This window comes from Podarcis erhardii (genome assembly GCF_964252035.2).
Source record: "Podarcis erhardii genome assembly, chromosome: 10".
NCBI classification, from domain to species: domain Eukaryota; kingdom Metazoa; phylum Chordata; class Lepidosauria; order Squamata; family Lacertidae; genus Podarcis; species Podarcis erhardii.
In genome coordinates this window covers 51,185,499-51,204,065 of record NC_138500.1, presented here as the reverse complement: position 1 = coordinate 51,204,065, position 18,567 = coordinate 51,185,499, and the positions used below count along the sequence as shown (strand labels likewise).

Here is an 18,567-nt window from a genome sequence, read left to right as displayed (position 1 = left end):
GGCCTCTTAAGCGAAATGGGCGCGCAACCCTAGAGTCGGACACGACTGGCCCGTACGGGCAGGGGTACCTTTACCTAAATATATACTCAGGTTTCACTCCCATCAGCTGTTGGCTCTTGAACACCATACTTCTTTGTTAAAACTTACCACTCTAACTTTTGGGAAGGAAATCATTTACAAAGAAAACTGTTCAAGGAAGTGCTAAAGTAAGCAGTAGATTTGCATATAAATTAGCCCTAATTATCTTAAAAAAATAAAAATAAAAGCCAACATGTGGGGCTTTATTTGGAGTGGGGAGAAAATGCTTTAACTTCACTTTAAAGGGGAATCTTATTTGTGTCTACTAAGAAGACCCAGTGGGGGCCTTACTCCCAAAAGTCCACAGGATGCAGTCTGTACAAACTACTTCAGTCAGGAAGTCTCTCTGAAGTGTTCAAGACTCCCTCTACCAAACCTTACTTATGAATGGCTTCCTCTTTATTTTTTTAATGGCTTGAAGATTTTGGCTTTAAACTTGGAAGATCTTTGCTACAATTTGTTCAAAGCTGCCTGCCTTTTTAAAAAAATAGTCATTTCCAGCAGGCAGGTCTGATGAATTAAAGATCCTCCATCTGTGGCATGTCTACAGGAGCAAGAGGAGAGAAATTGACACAACAAAAATGCTCCGGGCTCTGGGGCAGAAATGCTAGGATGCCCTTCTTCTTCAGAGGTGCAGGCAAAAAAAGAGAAAAGGTGCTTAAGAAGTAAATTACATCTGTGTGACATTTCTATCCCAACTTTCTGCCACAATGGAATGCACTGAACTTTTAAATGTTGATTAATGAAAATGGATTCAGATAGGTAGCTGTGTTGGTCTGACGCAGTCAAAATAAATTTATATATATATATATATATTATATATATATATATATATATATATATGTCCAGTAGCACCTTAAAGGGACATGGGTGGCGCTGTGGGTTAAACCACAGAGCCTAGGGTTTGCTGATCTTGGTTCAAATCCCCGAAACGGGTGAGCTCCTGTTGCTCGGCCCCTGCTCCTGCCCACCTAGCAGTTCGAAAGCACGAAGTGCAAGTAGATAAATAGTTCCCGCTCTAGCGGGAAGGTAAACGGTGTTTCCGTGCGCTGCTCTGGTTCGCCAGAAGCGGCTTAGTCATGCTGGCCACATGAGCCCAGAAGCTGTACGCCGGCTCCCTCGGCCAGTAAAGAAAGATGAGCGCCGCAACCCCAGAGTCGGTCATGACTGGACCTAATGGTCAGGGGTCCCTTTACCTTTAGCACCTTAAAGACCAACTAAGTTTGTTCTGGGTAGAAGCTTTTATGTACATGCACACTTCTTCAGGCACACTGAAACAGAAGTCACCAATGACTCCTCACGACCAATGGTAAACCCATATATATCCATCTCCTACTACCCTTCTGAGAAAAACCCCACCCCACCCTCCCACTATATATGAGGGTCTGGTGACTTCTGTTTCAGTGTATCTGAAGAAGTGTGCATGCACACAGAAGCTTATACCCAGAACAAAGTTAGTTGCTCTGTAAGGTGCTACTGGGCAATTTATTTATTTATAATGTAAACGATAAGCCTCTTGTTAAAAAAAGAGGGGGCACAGAAGCAGAAGCCCCCCCCCCGAAAGGCATCTTCATTACAAAAGAGCAAAAAAAACCCCAAGCACTTATCTCTGTTTGGGACCCAGACAATAATTTCCCCCCCCCCCCCCATGACATAGCTGGGTGGCTTTACTTATAAAGCTGGAACTTATGAATGGGGAACTTGTGCGGGGCGCGGAAGAAGGGAGATGCACTCCAAAACCCGAAGTAGCCCAGGCTTCCTCAGGATAGGGAAGTTCGCCCCCTTTTTCGGTGAGGCAGGAGGCTGCCCTTCCTACGTCAACTGCTTTGCCTCCCCCCTTCTCTCCGCGCTCCCCCCGCGCGCTCCTCCTTCGCTCCCCTGGGCTCGCCAAGGACTGCAGAGCGGGACTCCTCGCGACCAATGAAAAGCGCGCGCAGTCTCCGCCGCAAACGCCACAGGCAGGGCGCGCTGCTCTGCGGCCCCGGCGGGGCGGAGGGCTTCACCCGCTCGCGTGCGCAACGCCTCAGGGGAGCCAAAAAAGCATAAACAATCATAATAAAAAGGGAAGGGGAGAGCGTTTCTTTTGGGCTCCCCCCTCTCATACCTCCCCCCAACACAAAATTCCTCAGACCCCGATTCCCGCACCCACCCCCTCCAAGCTACGGATGGCCATTGCACCCCCTCACACGAAGCACCGCAGTCGACGCACACGGCGCGCAGGCAGGCATACCTACCAAGGGAGGAGGGGGGTGGCTCGTCTCTCCACTGCATCGGAAGCGGCCGCCTCCACGCGGGAAATAACTTCCCGGAGGAAGAAGCCTCCCTGCTGTCCCTCTTCGACAGCGCTTCCAGTCAGCCCCCTTCCTCTCCGGTTCCCTGTGCGCCCCCGCCGCTCCTGCCCATTTCTTCGCGAGACCGGAGTCCGCGGCGGGCTTCGCTCCTCCCCGACGTCCCCCCACCCCTCACAGCCGCCCACCCCCTTCGCCGCCGAGCAACCCTCTCCAAGGGGCCTCGGCAAATCCCGCCGAAGGAGCGTCTTCAGTCAGTCGCCTCCGCACGCACACCCAAAATCATTCCTCAAGGGGGTTTTACTCAAGAGCAGGACACGCAGTTGAATGGGGCGGGAAACGGCCCTCTTTAACGCCAAGTTCAGCTCTTTCACTGTGAAGCAGCGAAGGAAATTCCTTCACTTTCTGCTGTCAAGTCTTTGCCCACTTGGAAGATCAATTGCCCCGGCTGAGAGGGAGACGGGTCCATTGCATTTCCTCAGGGAGGAGACACTCAATTTCCTCTCTCAGGCAACTGAGTCCGAGGCAGGATATTTTCAGACCCAGGAGGCAGCTCACATCCTGAGGGTGGGGACGTGCTGGAGAAAAGTGGCGGGTTTTTTATGGTGTTCATGTTAAGTTTTCAGTCTATGTCACCCTAACTCCACCCTCCATTGTGCCTAAAAGCCCTCCTGGCTACATATCTGAGCTGACCCCTGTGCAGTTTCTAATTCCTTAAGCGCCAGTCAACGCTACCAATCAATCACTGGTGACCCAGTATGAACTACAAGGGGCCATAAAAGCTGGGGAGAGGAGCAGCCGAGTCAGTCCTGAAACACATGGGTGCGTAAAACCAAAAAGATGGGAGGGCTCATCAATTTCCCCTTTCTTCCCAGGCACTCCCTTCATCATCGCACAACAAGGAAGTCAGCAAGAGGATGCCACTGGGTCAGAAATTAACAAGCATATGGCTATTCTGAGAAGGGAAGCATTTCCATATGAATCGCCTAAGCATTCCCTACCATGTAAGCCAAGGAAGGTTAGGTACTTCTGGAAGGAAAAGCATTGCTCCCCACCAGACAACAAAAAGCAACAATGGCTTGGAACTTCCATGTTTGTCCACTTCTCATCTCCCTGTGCATTGGCCATGGGCCTTACAGCAAGGTTCAAGATCTCTCCTAATTCAAAATGTATCTGCACATCCCATTACAAGCCTGGATATAAGTGTTAAAACTATACCGCCTAATAATTATACACCTTGGGGTAGAAATATAGGAGCATGCCTCACTGCTTCTTCAGGTCTCTATGAACCTTTGATCCCTTTAACAATTATAGTCAAAAGCGATTAAGTAATTCTCTTTCAAAGCTCAAGTATTAGCCTCACAACCAATTTGTGAAGTCACAAAATCCTCAGTTTGTGGGCAGGTGGCATAAGCAGCTTACTGCACGACTCCAGGAAACCAGGTATTTCATTTTAGCCCTGTTTTTGTCCCATTAACTTTGGTAGAACTAAACTCTAGTGTAGCCGAATAGCCTGGTTTAGCTGGGCTGCAGATAGAACTCTGCTGTTTGCTTGTGTTTAACACCTGGATAGCTCAGTTGGTTAGACCATGGTGCTGATAATGCCAAGGTTGCAGGTTCGATCCCTGTATGGACCAGCTGCATATTCCTGCATTGCAGGGGGTTGGACTAGATGATCCTCAGGGTCCCTTCCAACTCTACAGTGCTATGCTATGCTATGCTATGCCAAACACAGACAGCTTACTTGTATTTAACTTGGGAGCAATCCTATTGCTTGATCAGTGCTGCTGGCAAAAGAGTAGGATTCAGTGGTGGCAGGCCCCTTCTGCACCTGCATTCTGAAGCAGCCAGCAGAATGTCTCAAAATGGGACACTGGGGTGGCAGCAGGGCCAGCGATGGTCGAGGTTCTGTAAACTGGCACAGTTTGGGCCCCTGTGCTGTGCCAATCCAGAGCTGCCATAGCAAAATAGGCGCACTGCTACAATCAGTGGTGAATCTGCCATGCCATGCTCCCTCTGCCCCAGTCTGGATTGCTGCCTTAAACATTACACTGGCCTTTGCCGTATTAAGATACTTAATAACGCAGTCTTTTGCATTTCTACTCAGAAACACTGAACTTAAGAAATTCAATGGGACTTAAGTGTGTATAGGATTTCAATCTATACTTCAGTGCCTACAACGGGTATGAATAAATGTAGTGTAGGGCATCTGTAAAGACAACAAGGTAAGGAAGGTGGAGGGTTATAGTTCCTGAAAAAGCAGGCATATTAGTTTGCTGCAGCAAGTTGTCAAAGGTTTATATCAGGGGTGAGGAAACTGTGGCCTTCCAAATGTCGCCAGTGATTAATTTGTATTACTGCTGAACAAGCCTCTGCAACATCTGAACCTATAAACTACTGATTGTGAAATGACTGAACTACCTACAATATTGGAGTTTAAACATATGTTATCTAAGAACTTGGGTGCAAAAGCTGTCTAAACAAACATTTCCATTCAGCCGAACAACAGACCTCATTGTAAGCTTCAGTGTAACATTGCACACTTAGCAGCGAAGAGTTTAGTAAAGCTTAACAGCTCAGAAGTAGAATTGGGTTTCCAGTGCCAAGTAACAGGGACACCGGCGAAGAATGTTGGTATTTGAGCACAGATAGCTGAAGGTTAAGTTTGTAAGTGCAACAGCTAGCAAGACTTGGCCCTGGTCAGACAACAGTATTTATAATTCAGACATGCTTGGCCAACAGCCAGCACTGAATCAACTTGATGAACTTTCAAAACGGGATGAACTAATGACACGGCTGCTCCTTCTTTGTACATTTTAAAGTGGAAACTTTTTTTCCAGCTCTCGTTTTAGATATGATTTTTCAGGCTTCAACAGCCTTCAACAACTAGCCTGCCATTCACTCTAGGAACCCTGCAGCATAGCTCTACTAGGTATGCCTGACATTCAATCTTTACCAATTCCAGTATAGAAGTGGATCCACAATAATTTGTGCACTGGAACATAGCTGTCCGCCTTATTTTGCGCTTCTCTACACAGTGCAACAATTTTCAGGTCCTCAACTTCATAACAGTGATTTTTAATTGACACTCTTGTGAGATAATATATGTTCTAATGTATATGTTTAGATGGTTTTCAGTGCAGTTAAAAAAAAACAAATTAAATACAGATACACATGCAGATTTATCCACCCTAAACTCTACTCAAATAAGATCCAATTTATTTATTTTTCTGTTTAGCCTCTGTTTGTTTGTTGGTCAGAAACCAAAACATTTTCTTGAATTCAGTTAATCTGCATTGTTCTTTAAATGATACCTTGTGTCACAGGCAACTTAAAATTGTGCACAGCAAACAAATTATCACTTGGGGGAGAATGAGACAAACAGATCCTGCCAGAGGAGAAGATAACACAGCTTGCAGGAATATCTCTCTGATGATTAATCACTCCCAATACCTGCATGATGGCAACTATTTAGCCGTATTACTCCCTTAGATCTCCAATTTACTTACATAGAAGAATTATTAGAGAGAGAAAATGTTAACACCTGAAGGTGAACTTTTTCCAACAACCCATTTCATCTGTAGCTGCAACTTTTCAGTCAAAGATGCAACGGAGTTTTTAAAAAGCATTTTAAAACAAGCATTTTTATATATTTAAACCTAAAAGAATCCCAAACATCTGTTCATGTTTGGTATTCAGGAAGTTTGTGGATAATAGTCTTTGATACATACTATAAAAAACCCTCTTTGGGGTACCACAGTTTCTTACAGGGAATATGAAGTGATTTCTCAACTTCAAATTCCCTGTGAGAATGCATTATCAAGAGTATGTAGTGCACAACACATATTGCAGCATTATCCGTAAAACAAACACAGCTGCTAACTAATCCCAAATGTGGCTGACCACACACATTTACATTATGTGGCTATGTTTTATATACAGGTGAATTTTTTTTTATTCCTCTCAAGGAAGGAGTTTATGTACCTTAAACAAGAATGTATAGTTATTTAAAACAATTCATGTAAAAATCAGGCATAGGCAAACTCGGCCCTCCAGATGTTCTGGGACTACAACTCCCATCATCCCTAGCTAACAGGACCAGTGGTCAGGGATGATGGGAATTGTAGTCTCAAAACATCTGGAGGGCAGAGTTTGCCTATGCCTGATCTAAATCCACACATGAAACATTATTTGGGTGCGGGGGAAGTCTATGTTAATTAAATGTGAGGGGTTTTTTGTTGTTTTTTTGTAACAAAGAACACCAAGCTAATTGTAACTCAAAGCAACAGCGCAGCTATCCCTCTGGAAATTGTTAAAATGGAAAGATAATGGGAGGAAACAAAGATGGACTCAGGGCTGGTCTTTCCATATGATTCATTCAGGTGACTGATCCCAGGCAGGACACCATTTTCTTGCTTCCAGTCATTAATTTAAAAAGTGACAGCAGGGAGGCAGAAGGGAATGTTGTATATTAAAAAATGGCTAGTATGTACAAGGAACTGGGGGCTGCTTAAATCTATTCCATGTGCAATGGCACTACAATTTTACAGCCTGCTATTTTGGGTGGCGCTGTGGGTAAAACCTCAGCGCCTAGGACTTGCCAATCGTCAGGTCAGCGGTTCGAATCCCCGCGGCGGGGTGCGCCCCCTTTGCTCGGTCCCAGCGCCTGCCAACCTAGCAGTTCGAAAGCACCCCCGGGTGGAAGTAGATAAATAGGGGCCGCTTACTAGCGGGAAGGTAAACGGCGTTTCCGTGTACTGCGCTGGCTCGCCAGATGCAGCTTGTCACGCTGGCCACGTGACCCGGAAGTGTCTTCGGACAGCGTTGGCCCCCGGCCTCTTAAGCGAGATGGGCGCGTAACCCCAGAGTCGGACACAACTGGCCCGTACGGGCAGGGGTACCTTTACCTTTACTATTTTGGGTGGGATGAAGAAGTCTGCAGAAACTTCCTACAAGATTCAAAATTTGAATGAGGCAAATTTATCCACAGGATGCTAAGAGGAGTTAATCATGTCTCAAATGCATTGTTATTGCCAAGGGTGAATCCATTCTTTTTGGGTTTGTTTTGTTTTTCTCCATTCTTAAAAGGAAAAGGTTGTGCGTCACAAGGTCCATCAAGGCCCAGGCTTATTTCAGTGGGGAAGTTTAGCTGTCCCAGAGTTGGCAGCTCAGCGGAATGAATTCTGTTTTAACAAGCCCTGCCCATTCCTCCTCCCCAATCCTTGGAGCCTTCATCAATAAAGATAAAACTGTTTGCCTCATAAATTATCCAAGAAGAGTATCATGAAGCAAACTACTGGTAGATGACATTTGTCAGGCAGAACAGATTTAAGAGCACATAGAAAGACTGCTGTTGTTACAAGCAACATTAAGCCAAATTCCATGCAGCTTGGCAAGCAGTCCCCACTTACAAAATTAATTGCTGCTTATGCTATATTACACCTATTTATAAAATTTGATCTCTATGAAGCCCATTTCTACATAGAATCCCCACCTCAAGATCTCTCTTAGCAACTGTGATTCCAGTGTGATAACACTGGCGCAAAACCCAACCCCTATAATGTCCTGTTTGTTGCTATTATTGCCAGGTTCCAAGTAAAGTAGGAGGCTATACAGGAGTTTGTGGCACAGTAGCAAATACACCATATTGCAGCCCACACTCGTCTTGTTTGAATTATTTGGAACAAGTTGCTGATGGAAGAGCTCTCCCACATTTGCGGCAAAAAGAGTAGTCAGCTAATTGAGCTCAAGAACCTGGGGGGAAGGGGAGCATTTTTGATCAGACAGAGAACATTTCTTCCTTGTGGGTAAGCTTCTGGGTGAAACATCTCAGGAGAGAAACGCAAAGCACAGTTGGAGAAACAGATGTTACTCTTACTTTGCACATTAATCTACATTCCACCCATGCAAATGTCACAGAGGGTTTCTGCTTGGAAAATGTGCCCGTCCTCCACCCAGGTAAGCAAAAAAGGAATTGCCCCAGTTCAGGGGCACCATCTAGATAGGCAAAAGCAGTTGAGGGTTTGGAGTGCAGAATGCAGCCTGGGCAGAGTCCCCAAGAGCCAGACAGAGATGCCTCTATTCCAGAGGTTCCTCATGTAGATATTATCACCCGGAATTGTGGCAAAATAGAGGCAACATTCTAGATGACAGGAGAAAAATTGTGCACTAGAACTAGTATGGTGTAGTGGTTAAGAGCGGTAGTCTCGTAATCTGGGGAACCAGGTTCGCGTCTCCGCTCCTCCACATGCAGCTGCTGGGTGACCTTGGGCCAGTCACACTTCTCTGAAGTCTCTCAGCCCCACTCACCTCACAGAGTGTTTGTTGTGGGGGAGGAAGGGAAAGGAGAATGTTAGCCTCTTTGAGACTCCTTAAAGGGAGTGAAAGGCGGGATATCAAATCCAAACTCTTCTTCTTCTTCTAAAAGGGACTTCCAAGTTTTTTGTTGTTCTTAAAGAGTGTTGGAAAGAAAGATGAGCAGCTCCACTGGAAAAGCATTTTCTCACCCAGAAAACATGACAAAATCCGGCTCATCGGTACGGTTTTGCTCCCAGAAGTATCGCTATACATTAAGTTCCCTTGAAACATCAATAGTGATGTCCATGCCTCTTTAGAGAAAGATAATATAGTCGCACCTTGGTTTTCGAACGGCTTAGTTCTCGATAGTTTTGACTCTTGAATGCCACAACCCCGGAAGTGAGTGTTCTGGTTTGCGAACTATTTTTGGCAGCCGAACATCCGACATGGCTTTCAATTGGCTGCAGGAGCTTCCTTCGAAAAAGTTTGCTGACCCCTGTACTATGTCATCTTTCTTCCCTTTAGATTGAAAGCTCCTCCTGTTTTGTGTGCATAGCTGTCAACTTTTTCCTTTTTTTAAGGGAAATTTCCTTATTCCGAATAGGATTCCTCACAAGAAAAGGGAAAAGTTGACAGCTATGGTTTGGGGGTTGATTTTTATTTTTTAAATTTTCTTACTTCGCTTACTCTGTTAAGTGCCATATACATTGATGGTGCTTTAATACATTAAATTGATGGCTTGCTGCTCACCACGATTCTCTTTCAATCTTACATTAGAAGGATGATTTAATCATGTTTCAACTAATGATTTAATGGGACACCATTCCTCTCTAGTTTGTGCAGCACTATGAAGGAACAGCTAGCATCTTTGCCGCTGAGGGCAAGAATTCCTCTTTCATCTTTCTTTGCATTGTTAATTTTAAAATGACAATGGAATGAGAATTTATACATACATGCATTGTGTTTTTATATATGTTGGAATCCACCCAGAGTGGCTGGGGTAACCCAGTCAGATGGGCGGGGTACAAAATAACAACAATAATGGCTACTACTAGTAGTACCACTGCTGCTGCTGCTGCTACTACTACTACTAGTAGTAGTAGTCTTCATAGTTGTATTAATGTTACTTTTGGTTCTGGCTGCTGAAGCACATCCAGGTCGCGAGGAGACTCTCTTGTCTCTCAGTACATGGCAGAAACTTGGAATAAACATTGTATAAACATCCTTATCTAGACTAATCACTCCGCTATTAGACATATACCTTCAGGCTAGAGGATCTCTCTCTTGATAGCAATCAGCCTACATCACTGATGACCAGTTTAAACATCACATACACATTATCCAGGTGCAAATTGTGTATTGCAGGTCACTTCCTAAGGGATGACTGGACACCCTGGGGTGAAATAGCTACACTTGTAAACAAGTTTTAGCATTGCTGTTTTGTTTTAAAACTTGTTTTCAATGACAATGGAAATGCTTTGATTGTGGGACATGTCACATGCTGCTGCTCAGTTTAAGACATTCTTTTGAAAAAGATGGTGAAGTTGTTGCCTTAGTGGGTTATTATAGGAAAAGATGTTTTGGATTGGCATTCCAAAGTGCTGTGAAACAAATCTGCATATGCAGGGAGTACAGAACACTAGACAGCAAAAATAAAAAGTTCTGGCCCAAATTCTCATTCAGTTCTAGTAATCCGCATAAAGTAACTACTAACTTTTGCTTAGGCTTGTTTTTCCACACTGCTTTTTGTACTGATTTTGACCTGAAGCAAAGTACTGTAGTGAACTACCAAATTGTTCTGGCACAAATTTCTCAAAATTAGGTGCAGAAAATAAAGTTGGAAGATGGTAATGTGTATTACATGGATTTTAGGTCCAGTGAAGAGTAAACCAAATAAACAAGCTGAAAACTGTAAAGATAACCAGAATGCACCATAAACATTATAAATGTTAATACAATATGTAAATACTTGCGGAAATGAAACCTGAATAGTCACTTTGAACAAATATTTCTCAAATATATTTATTTTCAATCTTCACATTTCTACCCTTTTATAATAAAGGTAAAGAACTACCACAGACAAATTATTTCTTCTTCTTCTTGGGGGATTTTATTTGCCTTCCAATAGTCAGCAAACACCAGCTAAAAAGGCCACAGGATATATATTCCCATTCTTTTTACAGAAGCTTTTCTGTGTATGTACACAAACAGGAGATGATACAACTTTAGCTGTGGTCCTATAAACCCATTTATGCTTCTCCTCCCAACAGTTTGCTCTAGGACATATCATTAAACAAAGAAAGTTCCTACATCTGGTCCACATCTGCAACATACAGAATTGTAGTTTCCATCATCACATGTAATCGCTTAGCAGTAATATACTTCCTGGTAATTAATTTAATAATTCCCTTTAACTCAGCGCATTGCAAGGGTGTGTGGGTGTGTACACTGTATTTCCAGATCTTGACAAAATATTGACTTGTGACCTTGTTCTTTGAATTTAATCCAAATTCATAAGCTGGTTTGCAGGGAGCCCTTTAGACACAGTTTCCCATTTCAGATGTCATGGGAAACTGTGGTTTAAGAAAACAAAAACCACCTCACTAAAATCTGAGCAGAAAAGGGGAGAAAAGGGTCTCTGTATTTCCCTTCAGCTTGTGCCCTGTGCTCAGTGTCAAGGAATATGAACAACTCTTATTAAACAAGGAGAGGGGAGGCACTGGGCAGGGATACTGAAACTTCCCATTCCCTGAAACTGTGTAGCCATTGAATGAACTTAACAGGGAGATAAATAAAAACAATGATCTGTTATAAATAGTGGTCTATGGAATTTTTTTCTATAAGGAAAAAGACTGAACCCAGACATCAAGGTGATTAAAAGTCACTGCCATTTAAGTTTCTTTTTAAAATGGCTCAGTCCATTCTGCTCGTTTCGGGGGGGGGGGGCATCTACTACCAATCTCCGACTAGCTATTATATTTACACTCTGCCTGTTTGAAATCTTAACTCACATATTTGGTAAAGAGGCAGCTCTAAATGCAAACTTTGAACATGCAGAGATATTATGTCAGAGTACTCACATACATGCTATTCATAGGACTTGGCTGAAATACCTTCAGACTGTTTCTTAACCAGGTTAGTTGAACATAGGAAGCTGCCATTTTCTGGCCCATCTAGCACAATGCTGTCTACAACAACGGACGAGTCTCTCTCAGCCCTACCTGGAGATGCCAGGGACTGTTTCCATGCAAAGCAAGCATGCGTTCTCCCCACGGAACTACAACCCTTCAAGGTGAAGAATAAATTCCATTCAGAAAACATGCTCTGCGCTGTTGATCAATGGAAGCCTCTTGAAACCACTTCTTCTTGATGATGTGCTGCCACTTCCCTCTTGCTTCTTTTCACTAGTCTCACCTTGAAGCTTTGCTGGTGCTACTTCAAATACCTTGTTGCTGCCCACTCACTTCTCCCTACTCTTTTCACAGCGCAACACACACACACCAGATTGGCAGGTGGGTGTGTGGGAAGTGGTTGGAAGAGCGCTAGCAACACTTTCAACTGGTTGCCAAATTCCCTTTGGACTCTCAGGTGCTGTTAAAGTTACTATTATAGGAGAGGAAGCAGGAAGTGCCCTTCCCACAATGGAACAGCTGGTGGTGCTGGGTTTTTTGGCCCCCCTAGGGTAGAACCCACTGAAACTGCAGGTCTGTTTATGGCTGGTTGAGTGCTAACAACACTCACTCCCTACCAGCAAACTCAGATCAAACCAAGACACACATAGAATCACTGAATTGTAGAATGGGGAGGGACCCCGGCGGTCATCTGGTCCAGCCCCCTGCAATCCAGGTAGCTTTTGCCCAATGTGGGGCTTGAAGCCATGAACCTGAGATTAGGAGTCTCATGCTTTACTGACTGAGCTATTCCAGCTCATTAAAAAAACCAAAAAAACCTTATTGGACTGAACCACTAGTAGGTTCAGTCAGAATAATGAATTTACACTCTGGTGTTATCCGGCCCAAATACAACAATATATTGTATTGCAGAGAGAATAGATAAGGGGTGTCAGTTATACTGAGATAACAGTTATAAGCCATCTTGGCCCCATGCTGAGCAGAAATTTCCAAAATGCATCACACACAAAATACTTTTCCTTGAACTTTTTCATACATGACTGCCGGTAGCTAAGTTGCTGTATTATGTTTAAGATGAGTTTCACGGGTATAAGGTTGTGAAGAAATCCAAGAAAGAGTCTACCAACAGAAAAATCTGAAAGCTAAACTTGAGTTCCACCTTAACAGGGGTATGACCAACTTTCTGCTTGTCAATTTAGCTTACATAGCTGTCTGGATCATGTTATGAGTAAAGAACAGTTATTCACTCACATCTTTCCTGGGGGGTTTCTTTCCTTGAAGTTTCCATAACAGGAGGAGGTCATTTGTCGGGAACTGCAGGAAAAAGTCTGAACTCAAACCTTTATTTCCAAAACATTCATGCTGTCTGTTGCTGGGACGTGTTTTACTGCTGTAGTTCAAAAAGAGTCTGAACTGAAGGCTACGGGATTAAGTGCACTTATATTCTGCCTTCCTTCTATCATGGGGCTTGAGGCAGCATACATGGGAGTTCCCAAGCAGTCTCCCATCCAGGCCCTAACCACACCCATACATGTGTGTAAGGGAGCTGCAACACAATCATGCCCTGGTAAGTGAAGCATGGGCTTTGAGCCAATTGGGTTTTTCCAGAATTCAAGGCAAGCAAAACACATTTGCTAAGAACAGAACTGCCATCTATCCAGAGCCAAATTCTAAGAAATACGCAATTATGCCGACAAGCTGACATTTATTCTATCATGAGCTAAAGGTAAAGGGACCCCTGACCATTAGGTCCAGTCGTGGCTGACTCTGTCGCGGCGCTCATCTCGCATTACTGGCCGAGGGAGCCGGCGTACAGCTTCCGGGTCTTGTGGCCAGCAGGACTAAGCCGCTTCTGGCGAATCAGAGCAGTGAACGGAAACACTGTTAACCTTCCCGCTGGAGCGGTACCTAGTTATCTACTTGCACTTTAATGTGCTTTCAAATTGCTAGGTTGGCAGGAGCAGGAACCAAGCAATGGGAGCTCACCCCGTCGTGGGGATTCGAACCGCTGACCTTCTGATCGGCAAGTCCTAGGCTCTGTGGTTTAACCTACAGCGCCACCCGCATCCCTAGTACATGAGCTACTCAGTGGTAAATCTATAACACTCTTCCTAGTTAGTTCCATCTTCTTTTCCCTCACTAATCAGCAAGAGAGCTTCCTCCATGCTTGCTTGGTCAGATGTGAGAGTTGTCGAAGGTGGTAGCCAACCAAGATGTACTTCAAGTAGACTAAATGTAGTTAATGGACCTAAAGTAGTCGTGAGCAGGGAGAACTCTGGGTACAACTCCAGAAACTTATTTTCTTGCATTACCACTTCACATCATATTTATGTCAAGTAAACAACAGGCTGGATGCAGACTAACAGTGCAATACAACTCTACACAAAAGTAAGCCCCAAGTTCAATGAGTCATACTCCCAGGTAAAGGAGTATAAGGTTGCAGCAGAACACAAGTTCCATTAGAATCAATGTAACAGGTTAGCCATGTTTTAATTTTCTCAATCAGACTGAGTTAGTCTGGATCCGGGGAGTCCAGGTTCACATGGGTGTCAATGAATAAGACTCCACATGATAAGAAGGATGCAGGTGGGCAATTGTAGCAGCTCCTACACCACTATCTGCTCTCCCTCCCACTCCAAAAGTGACTAGCAACTTCTTGGATGCAAAAGCAGCAGCGATGAACAAGGAAGTTGTTGTTCGGTGCACAATATTACTAGCACCGAAGCATCAAAGCCTGGTTGAAATTCTGTTATCTTAGTCGCTTCTCCAAACCAGACAGACTATATTCAGTGTTACTCAAGGTCAGATAGCCTATTCTTGGATGTCAATTTCTGTTACCTCCTACAGAGAGACCTTTAATCCACTGTTGTGTAGGTTGCAGTGACGCTATTGTTGGTTGTGCACCAGTCAAAAAACATTAATCATTCGTTTTCCGTAATCTTTCAAAACAATCTTTGGATTGAAACCCTAGTTTTTTTAAATCTGAGAAAATTTTTCCTACCTGTACAAAAGCGAGGCAGTAGTCATGTCCGATACCTAGAATTGATCCCTAGATTCAACAAGCACATTCTGACTTCTCACACATTTACCTATTATATATTGGGGGTGGGATATGTTCCCCTGCTTCCATGTACAGAAGCAGTTTGCTGTTTTCAAAAACTGACGCTCTTTCCAAAAAAATAAGAATAAATGAGTGCTGATACAGTAGTTTAATTCTACTAAACTGCTTCCAGGCACAGACCATATTTCTTCCCATATTATATACTTATAGTTCAGTATAATTAAATTAATGCATCATTCTCATTTTGAGCCACTTCCAATTTTTTTAAGCAACATGTTTTTCAATTTCCTCAAAGCTAGTCATCCCAAAGGCACCCAGCCCCTAATCTGAAATTTTATATATTTCTTAAGTCCTCCCAATTATCCTCTATCAGAACAACGCCCTTTTGAGTAAGTTGAAACAAGATTCAAATTATTAGCTCAGGGAACATTTCCCAAGGCTACACTGGAATGTGTTAAGATGAGGGGGGAAAGGAGTTCTGTCATATGCAGTGACAGCCGTCTCAAAGGCAGGGCACTCCTGGATAAATTGGCATGCATAGCTTAGGGTTCATCTCCTCCTCTAAGCTTAATCTTGAAAGGGTGACTGGAAAAGATAAAGAAAATAACCTGAAGCAATAGACATAGAAGCTCTCACCAGTACAGAGAACCGCTGCCTTATACCAGGCCAAAACAGTTCTCTTAATTCTAAGCCCGGTGTTGCCCACTCTTGATTGACAGTGGCTCCCCAGAGGTCTTTACCCATCATCCACTAACTGATTTAACTGGAAATATGTCAGGGATTGAATCTGGGGCATTATAAATTAAAAGCATGTGCTGTACACACTGAGCTATGGTCCTTGGCCAAGAAACTGAGGCTTCTGTTCCAATAGAAAACCGATGGGGTGTGGCGGAATTACAAGAGGTCTGCAGCCAATAATTGCTTGGGAAACTCCAACCAATATGTTCCATTTAGTCCCCCACCATAATGTAATCTACTTCTTTGGGCTCCCTGGTCCTTCCTCCTCCAAAATCTCCCTGTTGTGCCCACTCTAATGGCACAAAACCTCTCCTGCGCCAAGACTGTGTGGGGAAGTTCTTCACTTCATTTCCAGCTCCTTCCAGGTCCTCCACAGACACACACCTGAGATTCCTCCTCCTTAGGAAGGAAGCAACTGCTGTCATGGTAGACAAGGGAGAGCAGGGAGGAGCCTTGGAGTGTTGCTGCTGAAAGAATGGAACTTCTTGTTCCAAGAACTCTTGATTAGGGAGAATGAGAACCGACATGCGTGTGTTGGAATCGCTCTCATGTTCCACCGTCTAATGTCAAGTGAATAGCTGAGCATCCAGATGACACTCCTGGTTAGGGAATGCATCAGCTGCTACATCAGTTATACCAGGGATGTCTAACCAGTCGAAGCGATCTAGCGGTCGATTGCAGGGTGTCTGTGGTCGCTCATGGAATCCTGATTGATTGCCCCAAATGAACAACCAAAAAAGGGGGGTCAATCCAATGGGTAGATCACTGCCAGTTTATTTATAGTGGGATTAGATCACTGTCTCTTGGAAGCTGGACGTGCCTGAGCTATATCATTACAGAGGATGCTAAGCCATTCCTCTCTCAATGGCAGCTACCTCCACTGAGGATGACAGGAGGAGAGATGGACGCAACTCCTCCTCCAGATATCCATTGTAAGTGAGCATTCATCATGATTTGTGGTCACACTTTCAACACCATCGGCTCCTTCCAAGGTTTCAGGTTTGTTTGCAATAGGCACATGTCCTGTAGTAGTTTCTTGCTAAAATCCTGTAACTTTTCATACCACAAATGTTCCATAGGTTATGTTTGTTTGTTTGTTTGTGTTTGTTTGGTCAGATTTTCATTGTGCTTATAGTTCAAGGGTGCCTCTCCAGACGGCAATTATGTGGCAAACTGGGGAAGCTTAGCAGAACTGTTGCTAAAGCAGAATAATGTGTGGATGTTCCAGTATAAAACAGCTCAGGACTGCAACATCTCAAAGGACCACCTCTCCCCATATTGAACAGACCTTGCGATCTTCACCATGAGAGGTCCAGAGGGAGGCAACATAAGGAGGAATATTTGGCACAGGAAAAATGCATCTCTAGGAGAGGGATTGCAGACCTGTGGGCCCTCCAGATATTGTTGGACTACAACTCTCAACATTTCCTACTATTGACCATCCTGGTTAGGGCTGATCAGGGCTTGAGATCCAAAAACATTTGGAGGATCAAAGACTCCCCCATCCCTCCCCTGGGACAAAGGGACCCTCCTCCAGAAAGCCTATCTACTCTCACTGAGATTTGCACTAACCTTGCACTACCAAGACATGATTGAGGTAAGAAGCATTTCCATTGTCCTACTTGCTCTGAACAAACTCCAAGGATCACAAGGAAGTGGCAGATCCCAAAAGATGTATATTGTGTTATCTGCATCCCAGCAGAGGTGAGAGAAAGACACTTATTTAGCAACCAGACTCAACTTTTAAATGCTGAACACACCAAACAATAAAAGTTTAGGCATTTTTATCACATCACTTGCCGCTTATCTGAAGCATTCTTCCCAGTTAGTTCAAAGGGTCAATTTCACACCAGGATACCAGTATTTATCAGCCTACTCTCCACCAGGGGCCTCATAATCGTAAAGAGAAGTGTTGCCTTCAACTGCTATGACAATGGCACAAACAGGCACTTCAAAAGATATAGCGTTGAATTGACCACAGTCTTCATGTTAAATTCCAAGAGGCTTTCTTCATGAAGAAATCTGAACACACCCCTTCAGGACTATATACAGAAGAATGTGAAAAGTCAAAGTCACAAAGCTGTGTCAAATTGGATGCAAGTAACCTATCTATATATACACCCTGCCATTGGTATATAGAGTATAGACATAGTCTTGGTAGTGAAATGCAAAATGAGTATTAGCATCTAAAGATGATAGTGATTAGCAGTCAATAGGTCCTCTGTTTTGCACATTAAAAGTCCATTGTCTTACTACTAGTAAACACCTCTGGGAACTGCAGCAGGTAGAAAGAAAAAATACAATGCCCCCAAGCCAGATCTTGCCCACCTGCACAAGTAAACTTTTAGTTATGTAGAAATAGCCCAAATAAAACTTTTAGTTATGCAAAAATAGTAGAAGACACACAGAGCCATGTGATCACAGTAACAAAATCACCCACACATCTTATAAACTTTAAATATGCAGCATCTCAGCATGTGAACAGATCCAGTCACGCTAACAGGCAATGCAGGTAAACTGCCCTCAGGTGTTCATAAAAGGATGCTTTGCTGCTGCTTTGTAGATCAGGACCATGCCCTCTCCACCCTCCCCTAAAGAATCAAATCATGACACCCCCTTCCCCATTGTAACTGCTGCAGTAAACATCCCTTGATCTCTCCAGAGTTGGAAACTTAACAGTGATGCAAAGCATCTATAAAAAGTAAGTGCTAGAGCTTGGCTATTTCACTGCCTGTTTACTTGCTTTGTTTGAACAGGAGGCTCCTGTTTGTTTGCTTCAGAGCCTAAGTGCCAGAAAGAATGCCACTCTGCTCCCTTTTTCTTAACCACTCCCTGATTTTCCAACTTTAGCTCAAACACTAACAGACAAATAGCATTATGCACATGACATGTTCCTTCTCCCAGAAACATGAATTAGGAAAACCACAATGGGTAGATTGGGTCTTAAATTCTTCTCAACTCAGTTAAAAAAAAA

The 18,567-nt window shown here is 43.8% G+C and overlaps 1 protein-coding gene across 2 annotated transcripts in view; it reads right to left on the bottom strand.

Annotated features, from left to right (window-relative positions):
* The window catches only part of PRICKLE1 (prickle planar cell polarity protein 1), a 68,832-nt gene that overhangs the window by 14,973 nt on the left and 35,292 nt on the right, over positions 1–18,567 (bottom strand). Inside the window, exon 1 of one of the 2 annotated variants that reach the window (XM_081877900.1) lies at positions 2,309–2,495. The exons of the other annotated variant lie outside the window; for it this stretch is intronic. The gene's annotated coding sequence lies outside the window, so the exon portion shown is untranslated. Of the gene's footprint in view, positions 1–2,308; positions 2,496–18,567 lie in introns of those variants that run through there. 2 annotated transcript variants of the gene reach the window in all.